The 19,783-nt window shown below is 45.3% G+C and overlaps 1 protein-coding gene across 10 annotated transcripts in view; it reads left to right on the top strand.

Annotated features, from left to right (window-relative positions):
- Naam (Nicotinamide amidase) overlaps positions 1-19,783 on the top strand; it is a 91,895-nt gene that overhangs the window by 42,712 nt on the left and 29,400 nt on the right. For 9 of the 10 annotated variants that reach the window (XM_065442915.2, XM_065442936.1, XM_065442897.1 and 6 more), the window contains one exon: positions 17,349-17,410. The gene's annotated coding sequence lies outside the window, so the exon portion shown is untranslated. Of the gene's footprint in view, positions 1-15,688; positions 15,713-17,348; positions 17,411-19,783 lie in introns of those variants that run through there. The other variant, XM_065442934.1, reaches the window with a different exon arrangement.

Genomic DNA, 19,783 nt, shown 5'->3' with positions numbered 1-19,783 from the left:
GCATCACCAGTGCTAGGCCTTGCGCCCAATATATGGAGCTTTGCATTAGTGGTTCCGCGCATTCCATCCCAGCTACAACTATGGGAAGACCACGAGTAGTGCGTTTTCCTGAGGAAGAAGCTGCCTACCGCGAGCGTCAGCGAGAGTTGGCTCATGAGTGGACTCGTTGTCGTAGAGCTGACTCCGAGCTGCACGCCAGTGAGGCTGAGTTTAAACAGCAGCGCTGGGAGGCCGATCCCGAAGTGCGCACTCGAGACGCGGAAACACATTGGCAGTGCCGGGAGGCCGACTCTGAGCTGTGCGCCAGAGAAAACGAGGTGAAAGAATGGTGAAACAAAAGATTTACCATGTAGACGGCTTGCGAAGTTTGACTTGCATGGTGTAACACTTGGTGTAAGTAACACAGCTTTGCTGTTCGACCATGTTCATGGACTGGAAGGGGTGGTGATTTTTTTTTTTCCGAGATGTTTTTGACAGATTTAGAAGATCTAATAGTAATGCTAAGAACAAAGAGAAAGATACAATTCAACCTATCATCAGCTATGTTACAGCCCTTTTTTGACAGAGGTTGCAAGCATAATACACAAGTTTTGTGTTCATATTTCATTGTAAACACTGGCAAAAGCAAGTGCTTATCAATGAAAGCCATATATACTACATATAACTTCATTTAAGTCAATCTGGGATAAGTAAAAGATTAAAGGAAAATAAAACAATGTGCAACAAAGTAATGCTATGCAAAATGAAAAGCTTTTCTTTTTTCATTAAAGTGGGCATAAGGAAAACACAGTCCTTGTCTGAATTATACTTCAACCGTGTCCTCTCATTACATGCGTAAATAACATCCTTAGTGGGCTCCAACATTTACTACAGTAATAAAATTTATAACATGCCAACTGTGCTTGTAAGCTTGATCAACATAATTTTTTGTGTCAGTAGATGAAAAGTACAGTACGTACACATGGCCACAGCCACTGATCTCCCCAACAATATCCTGCTTGCTGGTCATTATTGCATTTAAATTATAAATCAAGCCAGTGGTCTTAATTGCTATTAGTGTGGGGTTTTAGCTTAAACTGTGCATCTGGTGTTTCATTTGCACGGTCAGCAATTTGAAGCTATGTTGCAGTAAACAGTCCATCATTGCACTTGATGTATTTTGTGAGTGAGTATGACCTACGATGGTGCTGCAGTGAATTTGTCAGTGCTGCGCAGCCTTGGCTGCAAGCTGGACCTGACTGAGCTGGATGCTTCTTTTCCTCATCCAGTGACAAAAAAGCCTGTCTTTGCCATGTTGGATCCCTGTCACATGTTGAAGCTGCTGCGGAACGTCCTGTGTGATAAAAAGGCTATTGTCGATGCGAACAAACAGTTCCTATTTTGGAAGCACATTAATGAGCTCCATGAAATCCAGTACATAGAAGGCCTACGTTTGGCAAACTTAGACAGACGCATATCAGTTTAAAAAACCAACCCATGATAGTCTCATTGGTGGCTCAAACATTTAGTCAATTGGTAGGAGATGCTCTTAGTGAATGCAGAACTCGAAAAATTCTAAAATTTTCAAATTCCTTGCTAACAGAAGAGTTTATCAGACATGTGATCAATGCATTTGACATTTGAAGGTCAAGACATCCAAGGCAAGAAGGATGGAAAAGGCCGCTGTGTCCCAAAAATGTGGCTTGTCACTGTGTATGTCGAAGAATGAAGGCGTACTTTTGCTCACTCAGGGATTAGCAGCTAGTAAACTAACGACAGAGACCAACTGAAAGACAGGCTTCATTGGCTTTGTGGTGTGCTTAGACAATTCCATCCGTGTATACAACCACATGGTTACAGAAAATGGCCTATTGGCATATCTTCCTACTTCCAAGATCAGTCAGGATCACCTTGAGCTATTGTTTGCTGCAGTAGGATCATTTGGGTGCTGCAATGACAATTCAACAGCAAATAAGTTTGCAGCAGCATACAAGTGTCTGATAATTCACGATGAGGTAAAGGACATTCATGGCACAAATTGCTTGCCGTTGGAACACATTGAAATTCTCTTTGTAAGCTCCTCGGAAAAGCCATCCTCCATCGGTGTAATTAAATTTACTGCCCCTCAGAGAAGCCCCGCAGTCAATGAACCACTCAGGGAAGCAATTTTTATAAGATCATGGCTACTCTGCCGACGCAGGCAGGGTGTCTGAGCTTGGAGATGCAATTGTTCTGCTCACAGCCAGGTTTGTAGTTAGCAGCTTACTGATTCACCTACAGTGCGATGAGTTTGCTTCTGGCTTAAAGGTGTCGACTCCTCCATCCTTGCCTGCATATTCCCTGATTCGGCGAAAAATGCGACGCGGACTGATCTGCGCTTCAAATGATGTTCTAGACATGTGTAGACAGTGTGAGGAAAAGCTGCGTAGGGCTCCAAAGGGTTGCAGCTAAAGTTGCAGTGGCCACTATGACAACCTTTGCCGGCAAGGACTTCTTCAAAGTATTAGGTCAGCACATGCTAGAAAATCACCCACTTGAATGCCACTCATCTCATCTTGTGAGGGCAATCATAGACAAGTACCCAGATTTGAGGCTATGTTGCCAAGATGACAACGGAAAGTCTCCATCAGGAAAGGATTAGGCGAAATCGCACAAAGCTGACACAGTTCAAAAGCCAATAAATCTAGAAAATATTGCAAAATTTGTACTATCATTGGCTTATTATTCACAACTTCTCCACATTTTTTTATGTCGAAGTGCATGACATACATGTAGGTTTAAGCGTAGCTAATCTTTGATTAGAGTAGAGCTGAATTATAAAAGGTGATGTTTCACAAGCAAACACCACTCAGTGGGTTATCAACCATGTTGTATTACAGGGCTCGGGGTTAAATTAGACCGCCTGAGCTTCTTCAATTGGCAGCCAAACAGTAGATTGGCCTTTTCTAATGTTGCCATAACAATGTGTGGCCACTGAGGTGAGGATACTGCCTGCAACCTCATGCAGAGCAAGATCTCTTTTGCTCAACTCTATACCTTTTAAAGCAATATTGTTAAGAGCCCCGTGTTGTAGAAAATCCGGTATCGGTGTTGGGGGCCGGCGTCCGAGAAAATCATCCTGAACCACACATATTCTATATGGCACTACAGTTGTTCTATCACTAAAGTTGCTCATAGCTTGTGTCACATTCTTTACAAAGTTATTCCTCAGAATTTTGAGAATGGCAGCCCACAAACAAATGTTGTGAAAGAAAACACCGACAGCGCATCCCTTTTATGTTAAATCTTCTCAGATTAAAATATTAAAAGTGCGAATCATAACAGAAGATCGGTTCCCGCAAGAGGCAACATTTCTACCAGAAAGTTTGCCTTCGTGCATAGGTTTCGCCGCCAGCGTTTCCCGGTAAACATTATGGTTGCATAAGCTGCAGTTGCCTGGGAGCTTGAGATGCAGTCGGGAATCTTTGAGTGCTGTCGCATTCTACACTTAAGGTGATGCTTAAGCGTCCTCCAATTCTTTTTTTATTGTCCATTGTTTAGGACCGACGGGTCTCGGCAATAACATAGTGATCAAGAGTGCTAAAAGGAATACCATTGAATTAGAATCGTTACATTATCACATATGCATTCTGCCCTCATAGTAATGCAACTACATCTGGGAATCGGACCCGTGACTTTTCACTCATAAAGCACTACTGCCACTGAGCCACCATGGCTTGTCATCTTATTTAGCTGCTGCGACTGGCAGTGCAGGAATAACTGTGACACAAGTTTCCTCATCGATAAATTATGTTCGTGATGGCTCGCACAATTCCTTTATCTGTCAACTTCGGCTGCCCCACAAGATTCTATTTTAAGGCATTTGGTTTTTTGAATGACTTTGTAAAGCACATACATTGTTCAAGCGTCTCATATGCAGACATCAATCTTTTTTAGGAGAGGAATCTGATGCCGTATTGTAAATTGTGCACATACATGTTTGTTGCCTTCTTGAATGCTGTAGCTTGAATCCCCTGCATGCGAATTCTGCTAAAACAATTGTTCTGTTCAGTGCCGAGCTAAACAGTAGGGACCATGAAGGTAGGTTAGCTGGCCTACCTTTCACTAGAGTAAACTGTGCGATATTGACATTCTGTGAAATGCTCCCAATGCATTATGCATGAGCTAATTATGCTCTTGTGGATGACAGTGTATTTTTCAAAGTTTGCTCCTGCAAGTCTTTTACCTCACCTTTGTGGAAGTTTGCCTCTCACTTGGAATGCCGTTGGTTTTACTACTTCCAAAATATTTTATTGTGGTCTTTGTTTACTTGCTTTACAGTAGTCTTTTATGATGCCAGATTTACTGTAACCATGAACATTTGGTGTATACCACTTAATGAGTGTTTTAAGTACCATGAAATATTCATTTATTTGAGGTTCACACCATAATACATCTGTTGCCTCTTAATTTGTTGTGTGTTGGCTGAGCTTGGACAGTGCTTTTTTTTTTCTTTGTCAGTGATTCAACATAAGCTTTTTTTTGTACATTTTACTTGCAGCGAAATGCATTATATTTTAATGTTGACACACTTAGTTTGTGGGTCAATTTTTTGAACCTTCACTTTGTGAACTACGACTTTTTTTTTTGCAATTTCTACATATGTTTTGCCTATTTTTTTTACAAGCACCATCACCGAGGCCTCCGGCTATTTGTTAGTACACCACAAATATACAGTTATAACCCTGTAGCGGAAACATTCCATACAATGCATTTGTAAGCAAAACTGCAGCTACATTTAATACTACGTGCAATATTTACATATGTACTTGTTTATCTTTCATTGAGTGATTACGTTTCACCATCTAACAAATGTTATCGTTCAGCGCAGGACGCGCCTGCATGTATCAGAAGTTTCTGGAATGTTATTGATGGTTCTATCCGCTGTCTATTGTCACTGAACCTTGTGTTATCTGATTGCATGTATGTGCGACGTCAATTGTGTATTACTTTCTGGAATACACACGAGCACCAGTAATTTCTCTGGAACCTTCCTTCACTCATGTATAAAAGCCTACACGCTTGACCTGCAAACCAGATTTCTGACGATCGCCGACTGTGTTCGCTGCTTTAGATGTGGTTTCATTGTCACTTGCTTTTGTGGGCACAAGTTTGCCCAATAAAAGTTGGTTTTGCCATTCACAGTTTTCCTGCTGTGTTCTTGATGGTCACTAAAACATGACATCTCGTGGAGGTGCTTTGCGTACAAGTACCTGATGCCCCTGTAACGCCGCTATCCAAGCCCTAGAGTTATGAGTCGGGCGCCCCAGTCTTTTTCCACGTTTCAAGGCATCACATTTGAAGCGAAGACTGCCGCGCGCAGTAGCCGAAAACCTCCCATACGTGCCTTTCAAGGGGCCCTGAACCACTTTTTATTGAAGCGGAGAAAGTAAGAGAGAGAGACAGACAGACAGGCAGGCAGAAGGGGAAGAAAGACAAGGAGGTTAGCCAGTTTAAGTACCGGCTGGCTACCCTGTGCTTGGGAAAGGGGTAAAGGGAAAAAAAGAGAAAAGAAAAAAAAACAAAAATTCACACAGTAACGCAATGCTATGCGCTACAACATTCACAGACGAAAGCGGAGAAAGGCATTTGAAGTGAAAATGAGCTATTTAGGAAATACTTTGCCACAAAAAGTACTTCAACGCGTTCAGCAGAAGTGTAGTTATTGGCAATCAAACACGGCCTCCGCTGTCCTCTCGTTCCTTCTTTAAATGCCTTGCACTGCGAAGGCTATGGCGCAGTGGGGCATGTCCACAACGCTCTGCCTTTTAAATGTCGCTGTGATGCACAGTTCAAATTTCATTTTAGATGCTAAAGTAGATGCCATGATTTCTGCCTTTGGTGCCTATGACGCGCTAAACATAAGCCAAATGCAGTTGTCCTCAGTGAGCTGCAGGGTGCTTTGCCATGGATGGATAGATGGATGAGGCTGGACCTTTAAAATCAGGTAGCGGCACATGCCACCTAGCCATGGCTAATAATATATTTTGTACTTTGTGGAGGGTGAAATTTCACTCTTGCATTGATTTTAGCCACCAATCAGATTACCTCCGTTTATTTATATTTTTTCTCCACGTCTATTTTTCTAGTCTATTTTTTCTTCACTGTCCCTAAACCCCAATGCTTTGAAAAAGTATACCCTGTTGCTTTGAACTGTAGGGTGAAGCCTTTTTCAGAAAAGTATCAGTTCAGCCATTTCCTCTTCCTCTCCACACGCACCGCATAATGTGATTATCCCTTGGTACTTGGTACGTCTTACTCTGCAATATTCCTGTCCTGGCTTCAAACAACAAAGAGCTTCCCCTAGAATTATCGTAGATGTTTTCTTTGGCAATTTCCTGCTTGAAAATTCAGTATGTTCCCAGTGCTGATTTCGTCTGCATCTGTTTTCCACGGAACCCTCTCTGTTCCTTCAACCTTTTTCTTAGCTGATGTTTATTGGCTAGCTTCCATGCCGTTGCCCAAATATTTGCATGACAGTTTTCTGGGTTGCTTCCTCCTTTTTATGTTAACGTTTGTCATGTGCAAGTAACTGTAAACTTTCCTTGCTTTCACAATTTCTTAGCTGCTTCCCTATCCTTTTTGTTTACTTCTGACAACCACTGGGTCCCCTTACTTCTTCTCGTTGATCAAATGGGATGCTTCCTTTCTACAAATTAAGAAGTTATCCCATTTTCTGTTTACATCAGCTTCTTGTTCAACCCTCTGCTTAGAGTATCTGTGTTCCCTGGATGCTTCCTGACATTTCTCTATGGCCTTCCTAACCTCCTCATCCCACCAGCTCTTGGGTTTCCGTCTTTTCCCTTTGGGCCTGACTCGTACCTTAGCAAGCTCTAGCTCAAATAGCCCTGTTAAATTTGCATATGTCCATTCTGTTATAGTATCCTCAGAAATTACTTCAATTTGTTGGGTTGCTATTTCCAGCTGCTTTTCCGAGTAAAAAAATCGCATCTGGTCATTCATCTTGACTACTTTTGTTTCTTTTCTAAAACTCTGCTTGATATGCTTGTGACCACTACCCAGACTTCTGGAGCCATATTCATCTCTGTTCATTACCCCTAGCCTATCAAACATCCTATGCTACATTAGTGCATGATCTGTCGTCAACTGCAGGCTCCCTACTTCCCATGTTAGGTGCTCTTCACAGTTCTTAGTACTGTTACATACAACTAAGTCATGCCTTTCACACATATCCAGCAGCATGTTGCCTGTTGAGTCTGTGTACCCGTGCATATCTTCTATGTGTGCATTCATATCTCCTAGTATAATTATCTTGAAGCCTCCTCCTAGCTTATTAATGTCACTTGCTATGCATTCTACAATTTTTTTTTGTTTTTTTCTCTTTCTCCTTTGCTCCTGTCTACAGGTATACAAAGCCAAGGAGTGTCTGCTCCCCTGCCACTTTCCCTTTTGCCATGAATGTTGCTTGCATTCCTCTTTAACTCTTTGCCAATTCATACTTTTATGAATGAATGCCCCAATTCTACCCCTTTCTGCGGCCCTCTGTTCTGTTGCAATATTCCCATGCATAGTCAGGATTACAGGGAGGTTGCTACAGGTCCCTAAGATATGTCTTCACAAAACCATATACCATCAGCTCCTACTGTCTTGGCTGCTCATTTATCTCCTCCCACTTCAGCCTATTCCTGCCACTTTGCATGTCAGGGTGTCTCCCTGACTAGGCCTCTACTTCCACCCACCTGTCTTCCTTCACTCTTGTAAAGACGCCCTCCTCAACTCTCGCTATGTTGGAGTCCCCCTCTACCAGGACCCATTTTCACTGAACTCGTTTGCCTCCAGCCTGCGTTTTCTGTCCTTTCGTTCGCGCTAGCTAGCCCTCCATCCGCCGTACGCCACTGTCACGCAGCAACGGGTTCGCTGCCACTCGTCCCGCCCCTCCCAAAGCCTGCTGTGCTACAACACTGTATCGTTATAGAGCCCTCGTGCTGCTACTAGCTCCAGCGTGCTGTTCTGCGTCCCCTAGGTGTCCCTTTTTACCTGTCCTTTTGTTCGTATTACGTGCCTCTGCTTGAGACTCTGCGCTGTCCTCATCCTCCGCCTGACACGGCTCCGAACCGCGATTATGCACCGCCTGCGTCATTAGCACCTCCGCACGCTCTTCCAGCTTGACCCGTTTTTCCAGTTCTTTAAGCTCGCCAGTTACTCACTCTAGCAGTTTGGCCTTAGCGCTCTCCCTCTCGAGCAACTCGCCGACCTGAGTTTTGAGCTCAATCCTCGGCTCTCGCTACACCTTCAGCTCCCCTTTGAGCTCCTCAACTGTACCTGCCCATTCCCCTTCCATCCGCCATGCAGCCACTTTTAATCCCTCATGCTGCCTGCACTCAAAGCTCGCCTTCTCAGCGTCGGATAAACTTGCGAAGTCCATCTCGACCAAGTAACTCCTATGCTCTCTTTGCACTGCACTAGCTCGCCATCACCCATGGCTTTCCGAAAGTTCCTTGATAATTTGGAAGTACTGCCACTCTTTGAACTCTGCCACCGCCGCGTGACCTCGCCTCCTCCTCGCCCCTTGCACATCTCCCCCGTGTGAACCAGTTTTGCCCCTGTTTTTCTGCATGACAATTAGTCTCATTGCCATATACCTTGGGAACGCTTGGATCTTGATTTTTGCTTGTGTTTTACGTTTTTGCTGGTGCCATTTTCTCCTGAGCTCGGGTGGTTCAGTGCAGCAAACGTTGCACGCTTTGTTTCCTGCGGTGTTGTGCTAGCGCTATGCTGTGCTGTACCGCATATGGGCGTCTTGCGCTGGAGTTTGAGGTATAGTAGCGGCGCCTGGTGGCGGCGCGGGAAACGACATCTGGGTCGTACCAGCTTGGGTCGTATTGAGCCCTGGCTGTGGCGAACCACGTTTCTAGGCCGAGTTTTGCGTCGATTCGCACTTTTTTCTGCCCTGTTGCGAGTGCGAAAAGGCTCGTCACTTCTTGCAGACCATGCCGACCACGCTGCGAGCTCGCCGCAGCCTATAGTTTAACGAAAACGGGCTCTCCGTGTGCCGTGGGACGCAATGCTGGGAGCAGACGGAATCGGTGGCGCTGATCCGGAGAGACCTAGCCCAGCCTCGAGAAGGCGTCACCGTCATTACTTCTGCGTCGTGGGCTGCCATGAACATGAAGGCCTGAATCCCAACATCATATTCTGCCGTTTTCCTTCAAGGCCTCACGAAGTGGAGCATCGGGCGCGCTGCATAGCTGCAGTTCGTCGCGCTGAGTAAGCGAAACTTCGCGCCATGCTGACTGCTTCGCCTGTCTTGAAGCTTGCTTGATTATCTGCGTTCTAATGTTCGGTCTTTTGCACCTACAGTCCCGACAGCAGACCGACATAGCAGCTGGCATGGCTGGCAATTCACGATTCGAGACCCGGCCACAGCGACAATTAACAATTCGACCGATGCGAAGTGGTGAAGTGACCAGGTGTGTGCAAATGAGCACAAATGGTCGGGCTGATTCGGTGACAATTCACTAACCCACTACGAGCAGCACAGGTTATAATAGAGAGATAAATGTGCTCATCCTTGACCTCAAGCCAGCACGTTGAGGCAGCGCAGCAAGGTAGCAAGGATTGCAGCACATCGATGTTCGAGCGCTGTCATTAAAACCTACATCAAGCGAGCGGCGCACGAGCTCGCGCTGCAGCGCGATTCGCACGTACGTGCGAGCTCATATGCATATTGCATCAGTTATTACCAGTTACTAAAAGGGACAGATGGCCGCTACTACAACGCAGGCATAACTACTTGTTTAGCGGCATGCAGTCAACAAAGATTGCAGGAGGCCCGCCGTTCGCGGCATGTCGAAAGACCGCTGCCGTCGTGGCGCGTACGATCGTGCGCTCGAGCAGTTCGTACATCGCGGCGCGTACCGTCGTGTGCTCGAGCAGTTCCGTACACATGATGTCTGCTTATTGCCGCTGTGGATTCATTTATAGCAAGCATTTCCTCGCGTTTGTGCGCCTGAATCTAGCAGCTAGCGTGCAAACCTTACCTGAAGTTCCACTTCGTACGCGACTCGCTTCACTTGCGATTGACACGGTGCTAAAACTTCGCCGCCCAATTCTTGAACGGCGTACACGTATTCGGCACTGCATAATTTCTTGCCTTTACGCAGCGTGCCACCCCTGAAAAAATCTTCGGCGCCCGATATTCGCTGCAGGCCGTGAAACAACACAACCGAAAGTGGCGGGTCCATAGTGTAAACGTGCTTTCCGAAGCAGACGACCGAGCTTGGTACGACCCATTTTAGCGCAGAGGGCGCTTTTTAGCACCTTTTTCGCAGCGCCCCCTGGGCAATGCAAGAGCCCCATAACTGCAGCAAGAAGCCTGAAGATTGGTATGTAGTTTTTATTATACCAGAAAGAAAGCATGACGGCATGCGCAAGAAGCAGTGGCTGCACAACATTGGCCAAAAGAGCTTTGTTCTGACGAAGAACAGTGTTGTTTGCGAGGTAAGGCTCCTTTCTTATTGCTTGTATCAAAGCATCCTCTAATGCTTTATTTTTTTTGTTGTCCCGGTCTGCTCATCAGTGTTTTACTGCGACAATTTGTACGTTGCATAAAAATGGGGGCTTCCTCAGTATACTGAATATTCTGCTGGGACTCGTCACCTCGCACATTGTAAACTGTACTGTTATTCAGTCAAAAATGCAGCACTAGAGGTTCTGTTTTCCACTGAACAATTATGTGCGAAGATATGGCCTCCTGATCGCACTTTTCGTGATTGTTAGGATCTGTTGCCTGTTTTACTGAAAATCGAAATAGCAGCTTGTAGAGGAGCTTTCTAGCTTACTTCGATGTGTGCGTCAGTCCCTTAGATGCAGTGAATGCAGGCCCTGAAAAAATTAATGCCAAATATACCCATGGCATGGTGTGTGATGAGCGCCAGCTAGTCTACGTTGCCTTTTTAATGTGTAAGCATTCTTTGGCGAGTACCCCGGCTCCGTCACGTGAAAAGTATAATGCCTTGTATCTGCACAGAATTACGTAATTTGCACAGTTAAGATACTTAATCATTATGATAGTGTAAATGTAGATGATTGGTAGCTTCATAAGTGATAAGGAACAATTTAAAACCCCCAAAAATATAAGTAAAAAGAGGTACCCATAGAAATACATAGGGGCTCCTTAGAAAATGCTTGGGGAACCTTATAATATAGGTGGGCCAACTGAAATTTGTGGGTTGGCCAACTTGAAATTTGGATGCGGTTCAACTTAAATTTGGGCATGGGCGAAGTTAAAATTTGGCGTGGGCCAACTGAAGTTCTGGAGTGGGCCAACTTGAAATTTAGGGGTGGGCCAGCATAAATTTGGGGGTTGGCCAACTTAAGGGATAAGCCAAGTTGAAATCTGGGAGTGGGCCAACTTAAATTTGGGTGTGGTCGAACCGAAATTTAGGGGGGGGGGGGCTAACTGAAATTTGGGGGTATGTGTACACATACTTGGACAACTCCAGTAGAGTTTGCATTATTTTTCAGTTCTTGAATTTGCTTTGAATTGGGCTGCCACGCACGAATGAGTGGGTGACGATTATTATTTGGTTTCCTCACGGAGGCAGGCAATGTGCAGGTGGTGTTCACATGATTGTGTACGCTTGCTCGCATTGAAATATTGCACAACTGTCCTATTTAGAGGCCACAGTGCAAAAGCTACTTTCATATTGAGAAGACAAACATATGGACTGACGATGCGCTCGCGACTAATTCATTATAAGAAAGCATGCTGAATATAATACCTGCGGTGCACGCGCGCATGCAGGAAAGAAAGAAAAAGCCAAACACAGAGGGATGTGCCACAACCAACACTAGATCAGATCTGCAAAGTAAAGCATCTAATATCTGGTAGAAAAATGTGTGGAGTATAGAACTCGCTCAATGCTCCTTTTACATCAGTATGCCCCATTCATACGGCTTTAAGAAGAAACCACCCTCCTCATAAACATTACCTTCAGCATTCTCAATGCCGTTATCACCATTTTTCAAAATTTTCTACACCACTGGAGTGCGCAAGTGGCCCAAAATCACGCGCCTCCATTGAATACTGCGGCCTGTCCGTGGGAGCCAACGAGAAAGAGCATGCCATGCGCTGTGCGCGGAGAATCATGGAGGAAAGTGCCATGGTTAGGACAGTGTTGCTATTTTCAAATTATTAAGCAGCTTTAGACTTTCCTAGCCTGCAGCACCATCTGCCCCCCAACCACCTAACAAAAATGCCCGCCAAAATACCCGAAGCCCCACGGTAAGCCCTACGGCAATCTCGCTATCTGGCTACCTCCACTAGATTTCCTCCGCCTACCACTGTTTTAAAACTGCTGCCCTACACTATTCACATCACGCATAGTGACTCGCCCGAGCACCTAACAAAAAGCCTGCCAGAATTCCTAATCAAAGACTCTCGGCCCGCATGGCAAGCTCGCTTTACAGCTACCTTAGCTAGGCTCCTTGCACCTACCATGGTTTAAAACTGCCGCCTTACACCGCTTACACCATGCTCCATGTGCGCCACAACTGACTTCCAAAAAACTACGATTATTCGTTACATACTTATATATAATTACAAAGACCAAGAAACTGAAAAGCATGAAAAATAATATATATAGATTGCTTGGTTAACCTAACACTTCTAACAACCGAATGAGCGAAAGAAAAACTGGACTCATGGCAGCACCCCGCGGTGGCCGCGATATCTATGTCATGTAGTCGACCGCAGCTTGATGTCAGCTATCGGCCAGTAACAGCCGTCTAAGAGAATGACGAAATAGTGCGTCCGATGATGAAATAATGCGTCCAGAAGAGAGTGAGGACAGGGCCTTCTGTTGAAAAGAAAGCATTTGAGAGAAAGGTGACTTCGCGATCCGCTTGTGAGCTTCACACATTACGTACGACAGCAAAATTTGGCTGAGATGTTCACAGCAACATAGGCTGCCCGTGGATTATGTTATTTCACCAAGCCCGAGGGGTGGTTCAGGGCCCCTTCAAGCCTGTGATGGCAAGTGCTGCCTAAAGGTTATCACATACCAAACAACCTCAAATGCATGGAGTAAGGAAAAATATATAAGGGATCATTACATCATGCAGCCAGCCTTGGCAAGCGAATAATGTTCCGTGAAGCCACAGTGGTGGCCTAACACATGACCTCTTGTGTCGAGATCACGGCACAAGAATCAAGATTTGCTGAGATATTTGGTTCCCAGTAGTTATGCCAGTAGTGTTTTTTCAGCGTTCAGCTTCCCTGCCGTGGCTCAGCCTGTAGAGCGGGAACACTAAACAAACCGTGCACTTCGACATGCAATCACGTGTTGGGCCACCCGGTTGGCTTCAATCGCGTTGCGGTATGCTCTCCCACCATGGAGGGAGGAAAGCGTAGGAGAGGCCCTGGTCAGCATGGACGTGTTGGAGAAAGTGTGGCGGAAGTCGCATGCAGTTTTTCGCAAAGGAGCACTGGGACTGGTATCCCAAATGTCATCGTTGTGATATGTTGTACTTGACAACGTTGCCCTTGACAATGATGCAGGCGGTCGAAAGGTTTAGTTCTCGCTCGACGCTGTGTCGCCCACGCTCTCGCGTTTTAGTAGTTTCGTTATCGGGTAGTGCTGTGCTGGTTTACTGGCTCGCGAAACTCGCACAAACAAGTAGCAGAGCATTCAACTTCGATGTGATGTTGTGCGTTGCCTGAACGGTCCACGTCACTTGTCCAAAAATTACCTACAGCAGCAAATCCACTGCTCTATCTTGACTCGGTTTCTCCATGGCCATGCATTTGCATTTTGGGCAGAAATCCATACTGTTGTCTGTCGGGCACCGTTTTACTCACCGACAGCAGCAAAGGGCAGTGATGGTGTATGCAACATCACCACTTTCCCTGTTGCGTGGCTGGAGATTGAATTTCGATTAGATGCAGTTTTCTCATAAACTAAGTCTTTTGTGGGCACGAAACAAGCGTTGCCAGGCATCCCCATAAGTGAAGGCAAATTCACTTTTTCTCAAAACCAGGTAATTAACTGTGGTAAGTGTTATACTAAATGACGTAGACTCCAAAAATGCGACCTTTCTGCAGAATTTTAGCAAGGACACTGCAGTGGTGAGCACAAAACCATCTTTTCGAACAGGCGCAGCGAAATATGCAGGACCCTGTATACCTTGTTTGGGTACTTGAGATTGTTGAAAACACGATGAGCAATCGCCAAGAGTGATAATAAGCGAGTGTGTTGCTTGCACTGGCGGAACGTGCAAAAGATAACACCGAAAACTAAAAAAGAAAAAGTAACAGTTTTGCTCAAAAGGCGAAGCATCGATGCGTTAGTAATTGGACAGCTATACAATTAAAGGGTAGTAGTTTTATCGGTTCTATAAACTTTTAAACATTCGTTTACTAACAAAATTAACAAGCACGGCGTCACGCACACAGGTTAACATTAAAAAAGAAAAAGTAGCCGTTTTGCTCGAAAAGCGAAGCATCGATGCGTTAGCAATTGGACAGCTATACAATTAAAAGGTAGTAGTTTTATCAATTCTATAAACTTTTAAACATTTGTTCACTAACAAAATTAACAAGCACGGCATCATGCACACAGGTAAACATGAACACATCTTACATGATTATTGTAGAATGTCACTGTCAAAAGAGTGTAGTGAGAAAATGCGGCAGCTGCAGCGAGTGAATTACCTTTGTGCTGCGTCTCACTTCAACGCGAACTTTCAGCGTCGAAAGCACAGTGCATACGAAGCTACTAGCACTCTGCGCACTTTGTCCACATTGCAGATCACTTTAAGATAGGGCGGCCGCGCTATATGCAGCAGCCACTACGTAGAACCCCCCCTGCCACCCGGCACCTCACGTGCAACGAGACGCGGCATGCTTCCTCCCTTGTGAGCGGGAGATTGAGCCGCAATCATCGGCTGACCCTCGCAAGCTTTCACTCGTACATGCAGTGCAGAACGCGCGGCAACAATGTTATTGTGCTTGGCCTTTATGCGAAACATCACGTCGACGCCAATGGCACAAATGTGCCTGGAGTGTCCATATAATTGTTATTGCAATAAAACCAAGAACTTGTAACTAGATATATAGTCTTCTGAATGACTGAGAACAGGCTTTGCACCTATGCATATTTGTCTTGAGTGCGAGTATAAGGAATTCTGTGACTATCTTCATGGTCTTGTTGGGAGCCTGTGTTGTGCCCACCACTATTATGTGGGGTGCCATCGCATCAGTTGAGGCCACGTTGTGTCAAAAAGATGGTTGCCCATGTATTTGTGCTCTTATAGAGCAGGAAATAAGGTCTGTGAATGGGGGAATGCCTGGGAATCTGATGTATTTGTCATATTTTATGTAGGGAATGAGTCGAGTATTTTCTACGTGATGTTTGTAAAAGCAAATTGCCTTTGTTCTTAATGTCGCTCATTCACCACTTTCGCATGTTTCACCTCTGCATGCACTTTTCCTATAAGGTCTAACTACTAAAATGACACACACTTGTAATTTACTTTTTTCAGCTGATGCCTTCTGGTGGAGCTTTGTACGAGAACTACTGCTGCTTACCTGGTGCGACAACATTGGACAAATGCACAAGAAGCCCAGAGCGAGCGCAAAATATAGCGCAAAATAAACATTTCCTCATTTCACAAGGCATCTTGCGTCTACTTTATGAAATTGCACGTTGCATAGAGGACAGATTCGATGGAGGTTTGTAGAGATCAGTCATATTTATTTTACTAAGTAAAATAGAGAGAGAGAAAGATTCCTCACCAAGACAGCATGTGGTTGAGCAGTAGAAGCAAAAACAAATGGTGTGCAGATCAGCACAGCCGGCATAATGAGTACCAGCTGGCGTTCAAAATGTGTGCACTCGAAACTGGAAGTGTGGTTCAGGTTTTAATGCCAGTCTCTTGGTGTGCTACAGTAAATTCGGCTGCTGGTCTCTATGGGAGTTTGTGATCTTGTTAAATGTCTTTCTCTATGATTGCGCTGCTAAGAGTGAGGACGCAGGATAAAATCCCGGCTGATTTTAACAAGCAAAACTCCTGTTTACCGTGCAGTTGGTACACGTTAACTCCATGGCATCAAAATTAATCTGCAGTCCCCCGCTATGGGGTGCCTCATAAATGTTTCTTGGCTTGTGCATGTAAAACCCTCGAATTTAATTTTAATATGCTCTCTGGAGCTCCTTGGCCTTTGCTACAATGCCCTCTGGATAGCTGTAATTACACGTCAGCACCGTGCAAGAGCATTGCAGAAGCATCAGTGCTTTGTACTCATGCTCATTACTCCAGAGACGAAATAGATGGAATGGGAAAGGGAAAGTAGAGAATAGTTAGAGCCACTGCAGGTGACAAAATGAGTGAATAACAGCCTTGCCCTTCACTTGTGGCTACTCACATAAGATGAGCGTGGGAGAGGGCAAAAGCGCTGTCAGAACGCATGCCATGTTTGATGTCTCATGAAATGAGCAAGCACTGCTACTAGACATGGCAACCATTGCAGATAAACTAGAAAGTTTTTAATTCAATGCATGGTATGTTTTTTTATTTCTGAAAAAAAAAAAACGCCAGTCAAGTTTGTCCACGCAGACAGCTGACAAAGGGTGTGGAGACTCAAAGCTGCATTAGTGCATTGTAGCATCGTAATGATGCTATCCAGCAAATCAAAACTTAGCCATGATGTGATGCGCAGGGTGAGACAATGACAATGCTACAAACAGTTGCATACAACAATGCCTCGAGCAAACATGTCTTGCTTTGTGTTCGTTGTACTACATAAAGGAACACAAGCGGTGCGCACGAGGTAACATTTAATGTCGCTTCACGGCTGTTGTCTGGTGTCAACATCACCGCCAATTGTCGCCAACGTAAACAGCATGGAAAGCTTCTCTTACATAGTTCCCACAGCGTGTGTGATCTGCATCATATTTTAAATTACCGGTCTTCAACATATATATTGCCTCAAATGGCACATCAAAAAGTAGCAACAGCATAAACCGGATTTACATTATATTAAAATTCATTAGGCATTAGTCAAGGCTGTCACCCACAAGCAGCCACGCAGACATAATCTTGTACCTTTTGAACCCCTACAAAATCTAACATACTTTCTTGGAAATAGATGTACAAGCTGCATATCCGAATTGCAAAAAAAAAAAATCCTCTTCCATACATAAGCACTATAAACAATTGATGGCAGTTAGCACAATAATATGCAATGGTAGTGCATCTTTGTTATCTGTAGCCAGGAATCTAATGCTGTCCCAAAAGTATATATATAACCCCTCCCAATGATTAGAAATTGCTGAAGTACGTTACCTAGAGTTTGTTGTTTCTTACAGATAAAACTGCGTGCCCTTCATTGTGAAAAAAAGCCAGGACCTCCTAGAAAGGTTCAGCTGTGGTGAGTGCACTTTCACATATGTGTGCAGTCTGCTAATGGCACGAGACAAACCTTTAAATATTAGCATGCCTTTTTTTTGATAGAAAGTTAGTTTTCCATGCAGGAGTAATGCTACTTCTTGTATTGCAGTTTTTGTCAAGGGCATAGATATAGCTATATAAGGCATGTACTTGCAAAGGAATGGATGAATAAAAAAAACTTTATTTTCGTCAGAACGCATGTGCAGACGATTCCGTGCTAGATGGCCATCAGCTCGTGGCTGACGGCGACCTGGGTGGCCCACTCCACGGCCCTGGTCTGGACGACCGGGTCTGAGCTGGCCAACACGGCCTCCCACTGCTCGAGAGAAGGATCACGCATAATATCCGCCGGTGGCAGCGCTATGCTACAGCTCCATAATATGTGGTCATAGGTGGCCAGTTCCTGGCACCATTTCCATTCCGGCTGAACGTCCGGGTAGATTTTGTTTAGCACATATGGGTTATAGAACGATCTCGTCTACAATCTCCGCCAGATGTTTTCCTGCGCCTTCACCAATTGCTTGTCCGGGGGCGGGTAAATTATCCACTGAAGTTTGTAATGGTTAGTAATGTCGTGAAAGGACACCAGCCCATCTCTCGTGGACCTCCCGAAACATCCGGCTCACCTGCTCGGCTGACGAAACCTCGAGCATTCATGTGAGCCGCCTCGTTCCCAGTGTTCCCAGAGTGTGCCGGTACCCAGACAATTTCCACCTCCGTAGTCCCCCCCCCCCGTGGCCTGATTTAGCATTCCTGCCACTGTGACAGAGATTCTGCCCCTTGCCAAATTTCGGATGGCTGTTTTAGTCACTGAAAATCAGGTCAGCATTAGTATTACCTATAGCTAGCGCTATCACCGCCTCCTCTGCTGTTTCTGAGGAGCGGGTTTTGACTGATTCAGAGGTGACGAAGCGTCGCCGCCCGTCCACCACCACAACTGCAAATGGTTCCTTGTTCTTGTACTCGGCGACATCTACGTAGACTGCCCCGTTGTACTTCCCGTACTTTAGCATGTAAAGCTTTGGCTCTTGCCTTCCTGCGGTTCTCGTGATGAATATTTGGGCAAAGGCCTTATGTACAAGCCCTTGTGTATTTCTCGCTTCACCTGAATTTTCATATCCCTGGCTGGAGGACCAACTCCAATGCCGATCCTCTCCAATATATCCCTCCCTACTCTCATTTTGGAAAGCCTACTGAGTTGCATCACCAAGTGTGCCTTCCGCAGTTCTTCCAGGGCGTTGTGCACCCCTAATCCTAGCAGCCTTTCGGTAGACGTATTGTTAGGCAACCCAAGGGCTGCCTTGTACGCCTGCCTAATCATAGCCTCCACCTTGCCTTTCTCCGTTGCGTCCATCTTCATATAAGGCATCGTATACACTATTCTCCTGAGCACAAATGCCTGTACCAGCTTACACAAGTCTTTTTCCTTGACCCCTCGCTTACGATTGGCGATTCTCCTGATTAGTCTCATGGTAGCATTGACTGTATTTTTAAGCTATTCCAAGGTCTCCCTATTCCTGTTTGTTGACCAGAGACGCCGTGAAGTCAAGTATTTATTCGGACAGCAACATGAACATAACAGACAGCAACGATTCAGTGGCTTCGCCTTATAAAGGGAGCATGGGTGCAGCCGAGGCATGCGATTGGCTAGCGATACAATGGCACATGTGAACAATGACCGCGTGCATCAGATACGCGGCGCACAGTAACAAGAGAATACGCTTGATAAACGTTGCACAGATACAACACTTCCCCTCCAACAAGATCAGAATCTGTCATACGTCAGACGATCCGGCTTCCGCTTATCACGAGCGCTGCGCCTGGGTAGCACAGGTGAACCGGCATCATTTTGTTCTGACATTGATGCACTTTGGGCTCCATGTGAGAGTGGGCCACCATCACTACGATCCAACACTGGCCGGTTTGAGGCGGGTGCAAGGAAACTCACTTTCAAGCAGTTCACTTGCATGTGGCAAAGGTACATCCTTTTCTTTCACAACACTACCAGGCTTTACACAAGAATGTCGCAAATGATCCGCGTGCACAAACCGTGTCTGTCCATCCACAACCACAAGGTATGTCATTGCCGATTTCACATCCACAATCTTGCCTGGACGCCATTTCACCTGTTCCCCACGTACTGAACGCACAAACACACTATCCCCAACAGAAAATACTCTGGGTGAACTCCTCCTCTTGTTTGCACTACGTACATTACTCTCACATTTGGCATTTATTGCATCCTGCAGATCTGGTTTCAATAACGACAACCTTGTGCGCAACTTCCTCCTCACAAAGAGTTCAGCTGGTGTTTGGCCGGTGAATGTATGCGGCGTTGTTCTATAGGCGAACA

This window comes from Dermacentor albipictus, chromosome 1 (assembly GCF_038994185.2).
Source record: "Dermacentor albipictus isolate Rhodes 1998 colony chromosome 1, USDA_Dalb.pri_finalv2, whole genome shotgun sequence".
NCBI lineage: Eukaryota > Metazoa > Arthropoda > Arachnida > Ixodida > Ixodidae > Dermacentor > Dermacentor albipictus.
Note: the sequence above shows the minus strand (reverse complement) of the source record. Positions and strands in the feature narration are given on the sequence as shown.